Genomic DNA, 17,581 nt, shown 5'->3' with positions numbered 1-17,581 from the left:
CGCCAGGGTGGCAACCGGGCCTCGGAAGAGCCAATGCGAGAAACCCCACCAAACGCTCCGACAAAAAAAGAGGCGGCGCTCCAATAACCCCGCTTCGGAGCGCAGCCGGGGCAAACCCAGCCAAGGTGCCCACCCCGACGAAGGTGCACGCGAGGTGCGCACCCGGGGCAAACCGGGCTCCGACAACGTGCACGCAGCACCTTGGAGCACACTTCGAAGCACTCCCGGGTGCCCACCGGCGTTGCGCACCGTGGTGGGCAGCGAGGTGCGCACCTTTGATGCGCTGCCTTCACTAATTTCCAGAAAAAGGCAAAAAAAAATGAGATTTTAAAATTTCCGTTTTGAAAGATAGTGAAAAAAAAGGAACGCGGGTGCCATCTTGAGCCCGCCCTGGTGCGCAGCCCAGGCAAGGCATGCGCACCAAGGTGCCCACCCGAGGTGCACACCCGGGGCAAACCGGGCTCCGACTTCGTGCAGGCCGCACCTTGGAGCACACTTCGGAGCGCTCCTTGGTGCGCACCATGGTGCCCACCAGGGCGCGCAACCCAGCCAAGGTCTGCACACCAAGGTGCCCACCCCGGCGAAGGTGCACGCGAGGTGCGCACCCGGGGCAAACCGGGCTCCGACTTCGTGCACGCCATGGTGCCCACCGCGGCGAAGGTGCACGCGAGGTGCGCACCCGGGGCAAACCGGGCTCCGACTTCGTGCACGCCGCACCTTGGAGCACACTTCGGAGCGCTCCTTGGTGCGCACCATGGTGCCCACCAGGGCGCGCAACCCAGCCAAGGTGTGCGCACCAAGGTGCACGCGAGGTGCGCACCCGGGGCAAACCGGGGTCCGACTTCGTGCACGCCGCACCTTGGAGCACACATCGGAGCGCTCCCAGGTTCGCACCAGCGTTGCGCACCTTTGATGCGCTGCCTTCACTAATTTCCAGAAAAGGCAAAAAAAAACGATATTTTAAAATTTCCGTTCTGAAAGATAGTGAAAAAAACGGAACGCGGGTGCCATCTTGAGCCCTTCCTGGTGCGCAGCCCAGGCAAGTTGTGCGCACCAAGGTGCCCACCCTGGCGGAGGTGCGCGCCCGGGGCAAACCGGGCTCCGACTTCGTGCACTGCATGGTGCCCACCAAGGCGCGCAACCCAGCCAAGGTGCCCACCGCAGCGAAGGTGCACGCGAGGTGCACACCCGGGGCAAACCGGGCTCCGACTTCGTGCACGCCGCACCTTGGAGCACACTTCAGAGCGCTCCTTGGTGCGCACCAGGGCGCGCAACCCAGCCGAGGTGCCCACCCCGGCGAAGGTGCACGCGAGGTGCGCACCCGGGGCAAACCGGGCTCCGACTTCGTGCACGCCATGGTGCCCACCGCGGCGAAGGTGCGCACCCGGGGCAAACCGGGCTCCGACTTCGTGCACGCCGCACCTTGGAGCACACTTCGGAGCGCTCCTTGGTGCGCACCATGGTGCCCACCAGGCCGCGCAACCCAGCCAAGGTGTGCGCACCAAGGTGCACGCGAGGTGCGCACCCGGGGCAAACCGGGGTCCGACTTCGTGCACGCCGCACCTTGGAGCACACATCGGGGCGCTCCCGGGTTCGCACCGGCGTTGCGCACCGTGGTGGGCACCTCGGAGCACACCAAGGTGGGCAGCGAGGTGCGCACCTTTGATGCGATGCCTTCACTAATTTCCATAAAAGGCAAAAAAAAAATGAGATTTTAAAATTTCCGTTTTGAAAGATAGTGAGAAAAAGGGAATGCTGGTGCCATCTTGAGCCCGCCCTGGTGCGCAGCCCAGCCAAGGTTTGCGCACCAAGGTGCCCACCCTGGCGAAGGTGCGCGCCCGGGCAATTAACCCAACTTCCAACTTCGCGCGCGCCAGGGTGGGAGCGCACCCAACAACCGGGCCTGGGAAGAGCCAATGCGAGAAACCCCACCAAACTCTCTGACAAAAAAAGAGGGGGCGCTCCAGTAACCCCGCTTCGGAGCGCACCCTGGGCAAACCCAGCCAAGGTGCCCACCCCGGCCAAGGTGCAGGCGAGGTGCGCACCCGGGGCAAACCGGGCTCCGACAACGTGCACGCCGCACCTTGGAGCACACTTCGTAGCGCTCCCGGGTGCGCACCTCAGAGCACACCAAGGTGGGCAGCGAGGTGCGCACCTTTGATGCGCTGCCTTCACTAATTTCCAGAAAAGGCAAAAAAAAAAGGAGATTTTAAAATTTCCGTTTTGAAAGATAGTGAAAAAAACGGAACGCGCGTGCCATCTTGAGCCCGCCCTGGTGCGCAGCCCAGGTAAGGTGCCACCCTGGCAAAGGTGCGCACCCGGGCAATTAACCCTACTTCCGACTTCGTGCGCGCCAGGGTGGCAACCGGGCCTCGGAAGAGCCAATGCGAGAAACCCCACCAAACGCTCCGACAAAAAAAGAGGCGGCGCTCCAATAACCCCGCTTCGGAGCGCAGCCGGGGCAAACCAAGCCAAGGTGCCCACCCCGACGAAGGTGCACGCGAGGTGCGCACCCGGGGCAAACCGGGCTCCGACAACGTGCACGCAGCACCTTGGAGCACACTTCGAAGCACTCCCGGGTGCCCACCGGCGTTGCGCACCGTGGTGGGCAGCGAGGTGCGCACCTTTGATGCGCTGCCTTCACTAATTTCCAGAAAAAGGCAAAAAAAAATGAGATTTTAAAATTTCCGTTTTGAAAGATAGTGAAAAAAAAGGAACGCGGGTGCCATCTTGAGCCCGCCCTGGTGCGCAGCCCAGGCAAGGCATGCGCACCAAGGTGCCCACCCGAGGTGCACACCCGGGGCAAACCGGGCTCCGACTTCGTGCAGGCCGCACCTTGGAGCACACTTCGGAGCGCTCCTTGGTGCGCACCATGGTGCCCACCAGGGCGCACCCGGGGCAAACCGGGCTCCGACTTCGTGCACGCCGCACCTTGGAGCACACATCGGAGCGCTCCCAGGTTCGCACCAGCGTTGCGCACCTTTGATGCGCTGCCTTCACTAATTTCCAGAAAAGGCAAAAAAAAACGATATTTTAAAATTTCCGTTCTGAAAGATAGTGAAAAAAACGGAACGCGGGTGCCATCTTGAGCCCTTCCTGATGCGCAGCCCAGGCAAGTTGTGCGCACCAAGGTGCCCACCCTGGCGGAGGTGCGCGCCCGGGGCAAACCGGGCTCCGACTTCGTGCACTGCATGGTGCCCACCAAGGCGCGCAACCCAGCCAAGGTGCCCACCGCAGCGAAGGTGCACGCGAGGTGCGCACCTGAGGTGCACACCCGGGGCAAACCGGGCTCCGACTTCGTGCACGCCGCACCTTGGAGCACACTTCAGAGCGCTCCTTGGTACGCACCAGGGCGCGCAACCCAGCCAAGGTGCTCACCCCGGCGAAGGTGCACGCGAGGTGCGCACCCGGGGCAAACCGGGCTCGGACTTCGTGCACGCCGCACCTTGGAGCACACATCGGAGCGCTCCCGGGTTCGCACCAGCATTGCGCACCTTTGATGCGCTGCCTTCACTAATTTCCAGAAAAGGCAAAAAAAAGAAAAAAATGAGATTTTAAAATTTCCGTTTTGAAAGATAGTGAAAAAAACGGAACGCGGGTGCCATCTTGAGCCCGCCCTGGTGTGCAGCCCAGGCAAGTTGTGCGCACCAAGGCACCCACCCTGGCCAAGGTGGGTCACGGGGTGGGTCCTAGGGTGGGTAACGGGGTGGGTACTAAGGTGCGTGCCAAGGTGGGTCATAGGGTGGGTGCCAAGGTGGGCACCAGGGTGGGTGTGCACCAACCCTAGCCAGGGTAGGTCACGGGGTGGTTGTCGGGGTGGGCGTCAAGGAGCCAAGGTGGGTGGCAAGTAGCCAAGTTGCGTGCCAAGGTGGGTGTCGGGGTGGGTGCCAAGGATCCAAGGTGGGTGCCAAGGAACCAAGGTGGGTGTCTGGGTGGGTGCCGAGGTGGGAGCCAGGGTGGGTCCCAAGGTGAGTGCAAAGGTGGGTGCCAGGGTCAAGGTGAGTGCCAATGTGGGTTCCAAGGTGCCAGGGTCAGGGTGAGTGCCAATGTGGGTTCAAAGGTGCTAAGTTGGGTGCGAGGTTGGGTGCGAGGGTGGGTGGGTGCCAAGGTGTGCTAGGTGGAAGCCCGGGTGGGTCGGCATCCCATGGGTGTCGAGTTGGGTGCCTGATGGGTGCTTCTTGTCAAGTTTTAGTCGTCGGGACTCATTTCGAGCCTTAGAGGTCGTTTCTTGTCCGGTTGCCCTGTCTTCGACCTGGGAACCCAATTTTGGTCCTCGGGTCCCATTTTTTTTTGTCTCGCATCCCACTTTTGGCCTGTGGCCTTTTCGGGGTCGATTCTCGTTTTGGGCATCAGAGCATGTTTCTTCTCCTAAAACCCAATATTTGTTTATTAAGTCTCGGAACACATTTTTGTTCTCGTGGACCCATCATGGGTCTTGGAACGCATTTGTGGTCCTTGGGTCCCATTTTGCATCCCGAAACTTGTGTTTTGGTGCTTGATCCCTATTTTGGGTGCCCACCTTGCACCAAGTGCGCACCCGGGGCAAACCGAGCGCCTTGGTGCACCGGGGCAAGATCGAGCGTGCACCCGAGGCGCCCCGAACATGCACCAAGGTGCACTCGGCCCACATGTGAGCGCAGGTCGTTGCGCCCGAGGTGGTGTGTGGGCACCGCGTTGCAGACGGGACACTGCACGCACACGACGCCCCCTCCAGGTGCACGCACGTAGGCCGGGCCGGGTGCACACCCGACGCCCTAGCAAGGTGCGCGCACCCGGGCAGGGCTCACACTTGGCGAACGGGGCGCACTTCGCGAGGGAGGGTGTGCACCTCGACGGGGGTGGGTGGCCGGGGTGGATTCGCACGTGGGTCGCGGTTTGCTAAGTACACACTGCGACAAGCTCATAACGGGTGCGATCATACCAGCGTTAGTGCACCGGATCCCATCAGAACTCCGCAGTTAAGCGCGCTTGGGCCGGAGTAGTACTGGGATGGGTGACCTCTCGGGAAGTCCCGGTGTTGCACCCTTTTTTAGTTTTTCGCCGGGCGTCGCAATGCTATTTGAATAAACCTTTTGCCCGTTTGCGTTCTCGTCGGGGCCGGGCCGGGCCGGGGTGCGCTGCCCGCACTACCGCGCGCGCGGGGGCGACACCGAGCGCGCACCCGAGGCGCCCCGAGCACACAGGCCACGGTGCAACCCGGGCGTTGTGCGCGCACCCCGGTGCGCCCGAGGTGCTGCGCGCGCACCCAGGTGAAATCGGTGTGCACCTCGGCCAGTGCGCGCTCGGTCGAGTCGCGCACGTTGGCCAAGGTGCACGGTGATGTTTCTTACTCTAAGGTTCCGCACCAGACGCCCGGGACAGGTGAGCGAAGCTGGGCGGGGCCGGGTGCGCGGCCGGGGCAGGTGCACGCAGCTGGAGAGAGCTTTGGAGCACACTTCGGAGCGCACCAATGATGCGCTCCATTCAAAAGTTTCCTGAAAAGGCAAAAAAAGTTGAGATTATAGAATTTCCCACTTGAGAGATTGTAAAAAAAAAAAATTTAAAATGAAGGAAACGCGGGTGCCAAGGTGTGCGCAGCCCAGCCAAGGTGTGCGCACCAAGGCGCCCACCCTGGCGAAGGTGCACGCAAGGTGCGCACCCGAGGCAAACCGGACAATTAACCCAACTTTCGACTTCGCGCGCACCTTGGAGCGCACTTCGGAGCGCTCCTTGGTGCGCACCAATCTTGGGCACCTCGGAGTGCACCATGGCGCCCACCAAGGTGCGCACCCGGGGCAAACCGAGCTCCGACTTCGTGCGCACCTTGGAGCGCACGAAAGGTGCGCACCATGGCGCCCACCAAGGTGCGCAGCCCAGCCAAGGCGTGCGCATCAAGGTGCGCACCCTGGCGAAGGTGCGCACCCGGGGCAAACCGAGCTCCGACTTCGTGCGCACCTTGGAGCGCACAAAAGGTGCGCAACCCAGCCAAGGTGTGCGCACCCCGGTCAAACCGAGCTCCGAATCGTGCGCACCAGAGGTGCACGCCATCGTGCGCACCTTGGAGCACACTTCGGAGCCCTCCTTGGTGCGCGCCGATGTTGCGCACCTCGGAGCGCACCCGGGGAAAACAATGCAATTAACCCGACTTTCGACTTCGTGGGCACCTCGGAGCGCTCTCGGGTTCGCACCTCGGAGCACACCGAGGTGCGCACCTTTGATGCGCTGCCTTCACCAATTTCCAGAAAAGGCAAGAAAACATTGAGAAGGTGTGCGCACCGAGGTGCCCACCCTGGCGAAGGTGCACGCGAGGTGCGCACCCGGGGCAAACCGGGCTCCGACTTCGTGCACGCCGCACCTTGGAGCACACTTCGGAGCGCTCCTTGGTGCGCACCAGGGCGCGCAACCCAGCCGAGGTGCCCACCCCGGCGAAGGTGCACGCGAGGTGCGCACCCGGGGCAAACCGGGCTCCGACTTCGTGCACGCCATGGTGCCCACCGCGGCGAAGGTGCACGCGAGGTGCGCACCCGGGGCAAACCGGGCTCCGACTTCGTGCACGCCGCACCTTGGAGCACACTTCGGAGCGCTCCTTGGTGCGCACCATGGTGCCCACCAGGGCGCGCAACCCCGCCGAAGGTGCACGCGAGGTGCGCACCCGGGGCAAACCGGGCTCCGACTTCGTGCACGCCGCACCTTGGAGCACACTTCGGAGCGCTCCTTGGTGCGCACCATGGTGCCCACCAGGGCGCGCAACCCCGCCGAAGGTGCACGCGAGGTGCGCACCCGGGGCAAACCGGGCTCCGACTTCGTGCACGCCATGGTGCGCACCGCGGCGAAGGTGCGCACCCGGGGCAAACCGGGCTCCGACTTCGTGCACGCCGCACCTTGGAGCACACTTCGGAGCGCTCCTTGGTGCGCACCAGGGCGCGCAACCCAGCCGAGGTGCCCACCCCGGCGAAGGTGCACGCGAGGTGCGTACCCGGGGCAAACCGGGCTCCGACTTCGTGCACGCCGCACCTTGGAGCACACTTCGGAGCGCTCCTTGGTGCGCACCATGGTGCCCACCAGGCCGCGCAACCCAGCCAAGGTGTGCGCACCAAGGTGCACGCGAGGTGCGCACCCGGGGCAAACCGGGGTCCGACTTCGTGCACGCCGCACCTTGGAGCACACATCGGGGCGCTCCCGGGTTCGCACCGGCGTTGCGCACCGTGGTGGGCACCTCGGAGCACACCAAGGTGGGCAGCGAGGTGCGCACCTTTGATGCGATGCCTTCACTAATTTCCATAAAAGGCAAAAAAAAAACGAGATTTTAAAATTTCCGTTTTGAAAGATAGTGAGAAAAAGGGAATGCTGGTGCCATCTTGAGCCCGCCCTGGTGCGCAGCCCAGCCAAGGTGTGCGCACCAAGGTGCCCACCCTGGCGAAGGTGCGCGCCCGGGCAATTAACCCAACTTCCAACTTCGCGCGCGCCAGGGTGGGAGCGCACCCAACAACCGGGCCTGGGAAGAGCCAATGCGAGAAACCCCACCAAACGCTCTGACAAAAAAAGAGGGGGCGCTCCAGTAACCCCGCTTCGGAGCGCACCCTGGGCAAACCCAGCCAAGGTGCCCACCCCGGCCAAGGTGCAGGCGAGGTGCGCACCCGGGGCAAACCGGGCTCCGACAACGTGCACGCCGCACCTTGGAGCACACTTCGTAGCGCTCCCGGGTGCGCACCTCAGAGCACACCAAGGTGGGCAGCGAGGTGCGCACCTTTGATGCGCTGCCTTCACTAATTTCCAGAAAAGGCAAAAAAAAAAGGAGATTTTAAAATTTCCGTTTTGAAAGATAGTGAAAAAAACGGAACGCGCGTGCCATCTTGAGCCCGCCCTGGTGCGCAGCCCAGGTAAGGTGCCCACCCTGGCAAAGGTGCGCACCCGGGCAATTAACCCTACTTCCGACTTCGTGCGCGCCAGGGTGGCAACCGGGCCTCGGAAGAGCCAATGCGAGAAACCCCACCAAACGCTCCGACAAAAAAAGAGGCGGCGCTCCAATAACCCCGCTTCGGAGCGCAGCCGGGGCAAACCCAGCCAAGGTGCCCACCCCGACGAAGGTGCACGCGAGGTGCGCACCCGGGGCAAACCGGGCTCCGACAACGTGCACGCAGCACCTTGGAGCACACTTCGAAGCACTCCCGGGTGCCCACCGGCGTTGCGCACCGTGGTGGGCAGCGAGGTGCGCACCTTTGATGCGCTGCCTTCACTAATTTCCAGAAAAAGGCAAACAAAAATGAGATTTTAAAATTTCCGTTTTGAAAGATAGTGAAAAAAAAGGAACGCGGGTGCCATCTTGAGCCCGCCCTGGTGCGCAGCCCAGGCAAGGCATGCGCACCAAGGTGCCCACCCGAGGTGCACACGCGGGGCAAACCGGGCTCCGACTTCGTGCAGGCCGCACCTTGGAGCACACTTCGGAGCGCTCCTTGGTGCGCACCATGGTGCCCACCAGGGCGCGCAACCCAGCCAAGGTCTGCACACCAAGGTGCCCACCCCGGCGAAGGTGCACGCGAGGTGCGCACCCGGGGCAAACCGGGCTCCGACTTCGTGCACGCCATGGTGCCCACCGCGGCGAAGGTGCACGCGAGGTGCGCACCCGGGGCAAACCGGGCTCCGACTTCGTGCACGCCGCACCTTGGAGCACACTTCGGAGCGCTCCTTGGTGCGCACCATGGTGCCCACCAGGGCGCGCAACCCAGCCAAGGTGTGCGCACCAAGGTGCACGCGAGGTGCGCACCCGGGGCAAACCGGGGTCCGACTTCGTGCACGCCGCACCTTGGAGCACACATCGGAGCGCTCCCAGGTTCGCACCAGCGTTGCGCACCTTTGATGCGCTGCCTTCACTAATTTCCAGAAAAGGCAAAAAAAAACGATATTTTAAAATTTCCGTTCTGAAAGATAGTGAAAAAAACGGAACGCGGGTGCCATCTTGAGCCCTTCCTGGTGCGCAGCCCAGGCAAGTTGTGCGCACCAAGGTGCCCACCCTGGCGGAGGTGCGCGCCCGGGGCAAACCGGGCTCCGACTTCGTGCACTGCATGGTGCCCACCAAGGCGCGCAACCCAGCCAAGGTGCCCACCGCAGCGAAGGTGCACGCGAGGTGCACACCCGGGGCAAACCGGGCTCCGACTTCGTGCACGCCGCACCTTGGAGCACACTTCAGAGCGCTCCTTGGTGCGCACCAGGGCGCGCAACCCAGCCGAGGTGCCCACCCCGGCGAAGGTGCACGCGAGGTGCGCACCCGGGGCAAACCGGGCTCCGACTTCGTGCACGCCATGGTGCCCACCGCGGCGAAGGTGCGCACCCGGGGCAAACCGGGCTCCGACTTCGTGCACGCCGCACCTTGGAGCACACTTCGGAGCGCTCCTTGGTGCGCACCATGGTGCCCACCAGGCCGCGCAACCCAGCCAAGGTGTGCGCACCAAGGTGCACGCGAGGTGCGCACCCGGGGCAAACCGGGGTCCGACTTCGTGCACGCCGCACCTTGGAGCACACATCGGGGCGCTCCCGGGTTCGCACCGGCGTTGCGCACCGTGGTGGGCACCTCGGAGCACACCAAGGTGGGCAGCGAGGTGCGCACCTTTGATGCGATGCCTTCACTAATTTCCATAAAAGGCAAAAAAAAAACGAGATTTTAAAATTTCCGTTTTGAAAGATAGTGAGAAAAAGGGAATGCTGGTGCCATCTTGAGCCCGCCCTGGTGCGCAGCCCAGCCAAGGTTTGCGCACCAAGGTGCCCACCCTGGCGAAGGTGCGCGCCCGGGCAATTAACCCAACTTCCAACTTCGCGCGCGCCAGGGTGGGAGCGCACCCAACAACCGGGCCTGGGAAGAGCCAATGCGAGAAACCCCACCAAACTCTCTGACAAAAAAAGAGGGGGCGCTCCAGTAACCCCGCTTCGGAGCGCACCCTGGGCAAACCCAGCCAAGGTGCCCACCCCGGCCAAGGTGCAGGCGAGGTGCGCACCCGGGGCAAACCGGGCTCCGACAACGTGCACGCCGCACCTTGGAGCACACTTCGTAGCGCTCCCGGGTGCGCACCTCAGAGCACACCAAGGTGGGCAGCGAGGTGCGCACCTTTGATGCGCTGCCTTCACTAATTTCCAGAAAAGGCAAAAAAAAAAGGAGATTTTAAAATTTCCGTTTTGAAAGATAGTGAAAAAAACAGAACGCGCGTGCCATCTTGAGCCCGCCCTGGTGCGCAGCCCAGGTAAGGTGCCACCCTGGCAAAGGTGCGCACCCGGGCAATTAACCCTACTTCCGACTTCGTGCGCGCCAGGGTGGCAACCGGGCCTCGGAAGAGCCAATGCGAGAAACCCCACCAAACGCTCCGACAAAAAAAGAGGCGGCGCTCCAATAACCCCGCTTCGGAGCGCAGCCGGGGCAAACCAAGCCAAGGTGCCCACCCCGACGAAGGTGCACGCGAGGTGCGCACCCGGGGCAAACCGGGCTCCGACAACGTGCACGCAGCACCTTGGAGCACACTTCGAAGCACTCCCGGGTGCCCACCGGCGTTGCGCACCGTGGTGGGCAGCGAGGTGCGCACCTTTGATGCGCTGCCTTCACTAATTTCCAGAAAAAGGCAAAAAAAAATGAGATTTTAAAATTTCCGTTTTGAAAGATAGTGAAAAAAAAGGAACGCGGGTGCCATCTTGAGCCCGCCCTGGTGCGCAGCCCAGGCAAGGCATGCGCACCAAGGTGCCCACCCGAGGTGCACACCCGGGGCAAACCGGGCTCCGACTTCGTGCAGGCCGCACCTTGGAGCACACTTCGGAGCGCTCCTTGGTGCGCACCATGGTGCCCACCAGGGCGCACCCGGGGCAAACCGGGCTCCGACTTCGTGCACGCCGCACCTTGGAGCACACATCGGAGCGCTCCCAGGTTCGCACCAGCGTTGCGCACCTTTGATGCGCTGCCTTCACTAATTTCCAGAAAAGGCAAAAAAAAACGATATTTTAAAATTTCCGTTCTGAAAGATAGTGAAAAAAACGGAACGCGGGTGCCATCTTGAGCCCTTCCTGGTGCGCAGCCCAGGCAAGTTGTGCGCACCAAGGTGCCCACCCTGGCGGAGGTGCGCGCCCGGGGCAAACCGGGCTCCGACTTCGTGCACTGCATGGTGCCCACCAAGGCGCGCAACCCAGCCAAGGTGCCCACCGCAGCGAAGGTGCACGCGAGGTGCGCACCCGAGGTGCACACCCGGGGCAAACCGGGCTCCGACTTCGTGCACGCCGCACCTTGGAGCACACTTCAGAGCGCTCCTTGGTACGCACCAGGGCGCGCAACCCAGCCAAGGTGCTCACCCCGGCGAAGGTGCACGCGAGGTGCGCACCCGGGGCAAACCGGGCTCGAACTTCGTGCACGCCGCACCTTGGAGCACACATCGGAGCGCTCCCGGGTTCGCACCAGCATTGCGCACCTTTGATGCGCTGCCTTCACTAATTTCCAGAAAAGGCAAAAAAAAGAAAAAAATGAGATTTTAAAATTTCCGTTTTGAAAGATAGTGAAAAAAACGGAACGCGGGTGCCATCTTGAGCCCGCCCTGGTGTGCAGCCCAGGCAAGTTGTGCGCACCAAGGCACCCACCCTGGCCAAGGTGGGTCACGGGGTGGGTCCTAGGGTGGGTAACGGGGTGGGTACTAAGGTGCGTGCCAAGGTGGGTCATAGGGTGGGTGCCAAGGTGGGCACCAGGGTGGGTGTGCACCAACCCTAGCCAGGGTAGGTCACGGGGTGGTTGTCGGGGTGGGCGTCAAGGAGCCAAGGTGGGTGGCAAGTAGCCAAGTTGCGTGCCAAGGTGGGTGTCGGGGTGGGTGCCAAGGATCCAAGGTGGGTGCCAAGGAACCAAGGTGGGTGTCTGGGTGGGTGCCGAGGTGGGAGCCAGGGTGGGTCCCAAGGTGAGTGCAAAGGTGGGTGCCAGGGTCAAGGTGAGTGCCAATGTGGGTTCCAAGGTGCCAGGGTCAGGGTGAGTGCCAATGTGGGTTCAAAGGTGCTAAGTTGGGTGCGAGGTTGGGTGCGAGGGTGGGTGGGTGCCAAGGTGTGCTAGGTGGAAGCCCGGGTGGGTCGGCATCCCATGGGTGTCGAGTTGGGTGCCTGATGGGTGCTTCTTGTCAAGTTTTAGTCGTCGGGACTCATTTCGAGCCTTAGAGGTCGTTTCTTGTCCGGTTGCCCTGTCTTCGACCTGGGAACCCAATTTTGGTCCTCGGGTCCCATTTTTTTTTGTCTCGCATCCCACTTTTGGCCTGTGGCCTTTTCGGGGTCGATTCTCGTTTTGGGCATCAGAGCATGTTTCTTCTCCTAAAACCCAATATTTGTTTATTAAGTCTCGGAACACATTTTTGTTCTCGTGGACCCATCATGGGTCTTGGAACGCATTTGTGGTCCTTGGGTCCCATTTTGCATCCCGAAACTTGTGTTTTGGTGCTTGATCCCTATTTTGGGTGCCCACCTTGCACCAAGTGCGCACCCGGGGCAAACCGAGCGCCTTGGTGCACCGGGGCAAGATCGAGCGTGCACCCGAGGCGCCCCGAACATGCACCAAGGTGCACTCGGCCCACATGTGAGCGCAGGTCGTTGCGCCCGAGGTGGTGTGTGGGCACCGCGTTGCAGACGGGACACTGCACGCACACGACGCCCCCTCCAGGTGCACGCACGTAGGCCGGGCCGGGTGCACACCCGACGCCCTAGCAAGGTGCGCGCACCCGGGCAGGGCTCACACTTGGCGAACGGGGCGCACTTCGCGAGGGAGGGTGTGCACCTCGACGGGGGTGGGTGGCCGGGGTGGATTCGCACGTGGGTCGCGGTTTGCTAAGTACACACTGCGACAAGCTCATAACGGGTGCGATCATACCAGCGTTAGTGCACCGGATCCCATCAGAACTCCGCAGTTAAGCGCGCTTGGGCCGGAGTAGTACTGGGATGGGTGACCTCCCGGGAAGTCCCGGTGTTGCACCCTTTTTTAGTTTTTCGCCGGGCGTCGCAATGCTATTTGAATAAACCTTTTGCCCGTTTGCGTTCTCGTCGGGGCCGGGCCGGGCCGGGGTGCGCTGCCCGCACTACCGCGCGCGCGGGGGCGACACCGAGCGCGCACCCGAGGCGCCCCGAGCACACAGGCCACGGTGCAACCCGGGCGTTGTGCGCGCACCCCGGTGCGCCCGAGGTGCTGCGCGCGCACCCAGGTGAAATCGGTGTGCACCTCGGCCAGTGCGCGCTCGGTCGAGTCGCGCACGTTGGCCAAGGTGCACGGTGATGTTTCTTACTCTAAGTTCCGCACCAGACGCCCGGGACAGGTGAGCGAAGCTGGGCGGGGCCGGTGTGCGCGGCCGGGGCAGGTGCACGCAGCTGGAGAGAGCTTTGGAGCACACTTCGGAGCGCACCAATGATTGCGCTCCATTCCAAAAGTTTCCTGAAAAGGCAAAAAAAGTTGAGATTATAGAATTTCCCACTTGAGAGATTGTAAAAAAAAAAAATTTTAAATGAAGGAAACGCGGGTGCCAAGGTGTGCCGCAGCCCAGCCAAGGTGTGCGCACCAAGGCGCCACACCTGGCGAAAGGTGCACGCAAGGTGCGCACCCGAGGCAAACCGGACAATTAACCCAACTTTCGACTTCGCGCGCACCTTGGAGCGCACTTCTCGAGCGCTCCTTGGTGCGCACCAATCTTGGGCACCTCGGAGTGCACCATGGCGCCCACCAAGGTGGCGCACCCGGGGCAAACCGAGCTCCGACTTCGTGCGCACCTTGGAGCGCACGAAAGGTGCGCACCATGGCGCCCACCAAGGTGCGCAGCCCAGCCAAGGCGTGCGCATCAAGGTGCGCACCCTGGCGAAGGTGCGCACCCGGGGCAAACCGAGCTCCGACTTCGTGCGCACCTTGGAGCGCACAAAAGGTGCGCAACCCAGCCAAGGTGTGCGCACCCCGGTCAAACCGAGCTCCGAATCGTGCGCACCAGAGGTGCACGCCATCGTGCGCACCTTGGAGCACACTTCGGAGCCCTCCTTGGTGCGCGCCGATGTTGCGCACCTCGGAGCGCACCCGGGGGAAAACAATGCAATTAAACCCGACTTTCGACTTCGTGGGCACCTCGGAGCGCTCTCGGGTTCGCACCTCGGAGCACACCGAGGTGCGCACCTTTGATGCGCTGCCTTCACCAATTTCCAGAAAAGGCAAGAAAACATTGAGAAGGTGTGCGCACCGAGGTGCCCACCCTGGCGAAGGTGCACGCGAGGTGCGCACCCGGGGCAAACCGGGCTCCGACTTCGTGCACGCCGCACCTTTGGAGCACACTTCGGAGCGCTCCTTGGTGCGCACCAGGGCGCGCAACCCCAGCCGAGGTGCCCACCCCGGCGAAGGTGCACGCGAGGTGCGCACCCGGGGCAAAACCGGGCTCCGACTTCGTGCACGCCATGGTGCCCACCGCGGCGAAGGTGCACGCGAGGTGCGCACCCGGGGCAAACCGGGCTCCGACTTCGTGCACGCCGCACCTTGGAGCACACTTCGGAGCGCTCCTTGGTGCGCACCATGGTGCCCACCAGGGCGCGCAACCCCGCCGAAGGTGCACGCGAGGTGCGCACCCGGGGCAAACCGGGCTCCGACTTCGTGCACGCCGCACTTGGAGCACACTTCGGAGCGCTCCTTGGTGCGCACCATGGTGCCCACCAGGGCGCGCAACCCCGCCGAAGGTGCACGCGAGGTGCGCACCCGGGGCAAACCGGGCTCCGACTTCGTGCACGCCATGGTGCGCACCGCGGCGAAGGTGCGCACCCGGGGCAAACCGGGCTCCGACTTCGTGCACGCCGCACCTTGGAGCACACTTCGGAGCGCTCCTTGGTGCGCACCAGGGCGCGCAACCCAGCCGAGGTGCCCACCCCGGCGAAGGTGCACGCGAGGTGCGTACCCGGGGCAAACCGGGCTCCGACTTCGTGCACGCCGCACCTTGGAGCACACTTCGGAGCGCTCCTTGGTGCGCACCATGGTGCCCACCAGGCCGCGCAACCCAGCCAAGGTGTGCGCACCAAGGTGCACGCGAGGTGCGCACCCGGGGCAAACCGGGGTCCGACTTCGTGCACGCCGCACCTTGGAGCACACATCGGGGCGCTCCCGGGTTCGCACCGGCGTTGCGCACCGTGGTGGGCACCTCGGAGCACACCAAGGTGGGCAGCGAGGTGCGCACCTTTGATGCGATGCCTTCACTAATTTCCATAAAAGGCAAAAAAAAAACGAGATTTTAAAATTTCCGTTTTGAAGATAGTGAGAAAAAGGGAATGCTGGTGCCCATCCTTGAGCCCGCCCTGGTGCGCAGCCAGCCAAGGTGTGCGCACCAAGGTGCCCACCCTGGCGAAGGTGCGCGCCCGGGCAATTAACCCAACTTCCAACTTCGCGCGCGCCAGGGTGGGAGCGCACCCAACAACCGGGCCTGGGAAGAGCCAATGCGAGAAACCCCACCAAACGCTCTGACAAAAAAAGAGGGGGCGCTCCAGTAACCCCGCTTCGGAGCGCACCCTGGGCAAACCCAGCCAAGGTGCCCACCCCGGCCAAGGTGCAGGCGAGGTGCGCACCCGGGGCAAACCGGGCTCCGACAACGTGCACGGCCGCACCTTGGAGCACACTTCGTAGCGCTCCCGGGTGCGCACCTCAGAGCACACCAAGGTGGGCAGCGAGGTGCGCACCTTTGATGCGCTGCCTTCACTAATTTCCAGAAAAGGCAAAAAAAAAAGGAGATTTTAAAATTTCCGTTTTGAAAGATAGTGAAAAAAACGGAACGCGCGTGCCATCTTGAGCCCGCCCTGGTGCGCAGCCCAGGTAAGGTGCCCACCCTGGCAAGGTGCGCACCCGGGCAATTAACCCTACTTCCGACTTCGTGCGCGCCAGGGTGGCAACCGGGCCTCGGAAGAGCCAATGCGAGAAACCCCACCAAACGCTCCGACAAAAAAAGAGGCGGCGCTCCAATAACCCCGCTTCGGAGCGCAGCCGGGGCAAACCCAGCCAAGGTGCCCACCCCGACGAAGGTGCACGCGAGGTGCGCACCCGGGGCAAACCGGGCTCCGACAACGTGCACGCAGCACCTTGGAGCACACTTCGAAGCACTCCCGGGTGCCCACCGGCGTTGCGCACCGTGGTGGGCAAGCGAGGTGCGCACCTTTGATGCGCTGCCTTCACTAATTTCCAGAAAAAGGCAAACAAAAATGAGATTTTAAAATTTCCGTTTTGAAAGATAGTGAAAAAAAAGGAGACGCGGGTGCCATCCTTGAGCCCGCCCTGGTGCGCAGCCCAGGCAAGGCATGCGCACCAAGGTGCCCACCCGAGGTGCACACGCGGGGCAAACCGGGGCTCCGACTTCGTGCAGGCGCACCTTGGAGCACACTTCGGAGCGCTCCTTGGTGCGCACCATGGTGCCCACCAGGGCGCGCAACCCAGCCAAGGTCTGCACACCAAGGTGCCCACCCCGGCGAGGTGCACGCGAGGTGCGCACCCGGGGCAAACCGGGCTCCGACTTCGTGCACGCCATGGTGCCCACCCGCGGCGAAGGTGCACGCGAGGGTGCGCACCCGGGGCAAACCGGGCTCCGACTTCGTGCACGCCGCACCTTGGAGCACACTTCGGAGCGCTCCTTGGTGCGCACCATGGTGCCCACCAGGGCGCGCAACCCAGCCAAGGTGTGCGCACCAAGGTGCACGCGAGGTGCGCACCCGGGGCAAACCGGGGTCCGACTTCGTGCACGCCACACCTTGGAGCACACATCGGAGCGCTCCCAGGTTCGCACCAGCGTTGCGCACCTTTGATGCGCTGCCTTCACTAATTTCCAGAAAAGGCAAAAAAAAACGAGATTTTAAAATTTCCGTTCTGAAAGATAGTGAAAAAAACGGAACGCGGGTGCCATCTTGAGCCCTTCCTGGTGCGCAGCCCCAGGCAAGTTAGTGCGCACCAAGGTGCCCACCCCTGGCGGAGGTGCGCGCCCGGGGCAATCCGGGCTCCGACTTCGTGCACTGCATGGTGCCCACCAAGGCGCGCAACCCAGCCAAGGTGCCCACCGCAGCGAAGGTGCACGCGAGGTGCGCACCCGAGGTGCACACCCGGGGCAAACCGGGCTCCGACTTCGTGCACGCCGCACCTTGGAGCACACTACAGAGCGCTCCTTGGTGCGCACCAGGGCGCGCAACCCAACCAAGGTCTGCACACCAAGGTGCTCACCCCGGCGAAGGTGCACGCGGAGGGTGCGCACCCGGGGCAAACCGGGCTCGGACTTCGTGCACGCCGCACCTTGGAGCACACATCGGAGCGCTCCCGGGTTCGCCACCAGCATTGCGCACCTTTGATGCGCTGCCTTCACTAATTTCCAGAAAAGGCAAAAAAAAAAAAAAAAAAAACGAGATTTTAAAATTTCCGTTTTGAAAGATAGTGAAAAAAACGGAACGCGGGGTGCCATCTTGAGCCCGCCCTGGCGAAGGTGCGCACCCGAGGCAAACCGGGCAATTAACCCAACTTCCGATTTCGTGCACGCCAGGGGTGGGTGCGCACCCAACAACCGGGCCTGGGAAGCCCCAATGCGAGAAACCCCACCAAACGCTCGGACAAAAAAAGAGGGGCCGC

The 17,581-nt window shown here is 62.8% G+C and overlaps 2 non-coding genes across 2 annotated transcripts; both read left to right on the top strand.

Annotated features, from left to right (window-relative positions):
- The first annotated feature begins 4,907 nt into the window (after positions 1-4,907).
- LOC131862218 (5S ribosomal RNA) lies at positions 4,908-5,026 on the top strand. Its single transcript, XR_009361235.1, has one exon. It is a non-coding gene; the product is annotated as a 5S ribosomal RNA (ribosomal RNA).
- A 7,804-nt stretch (positions 5,027-12,830) lies between these two features.
- On the top strand, positions 12,831-12,949 carry LOC131862207 (5S ribosomal RNA). The gene has a single exon (XR_009361224.1). It is a non-coding gene; the product is annotated as a 5S ribosomal RNA (ribosomal RNA).
- The last annotated feature ends 4,632 nt before the right edge of the window (positions 12,950-17,581 follow it).

The sequence above is a fragment of the Cryptomeria japonica genome, unplaced genomic scaffold (assembly GCF_030272615.1).
Source record: "Cryptomeria japonica unplaced genomic scaffold, Sugi_1.0 HiC_scaffold_40, whole genome shotgun sequence".
In the NCBI taxonomy this organism is placed as follows: Eukaryota; Viridiplantae; Streptophyta; class Pinopsida; order Cupressales; family Cupressaceae; genus Cryptomeria; species Cryptomeria japonica.
The sequence above is the reverse complement of the archived record's forward strand: the minus strand, read 5'-3'. Positions and strand labels throughout refer to the sequence as shown.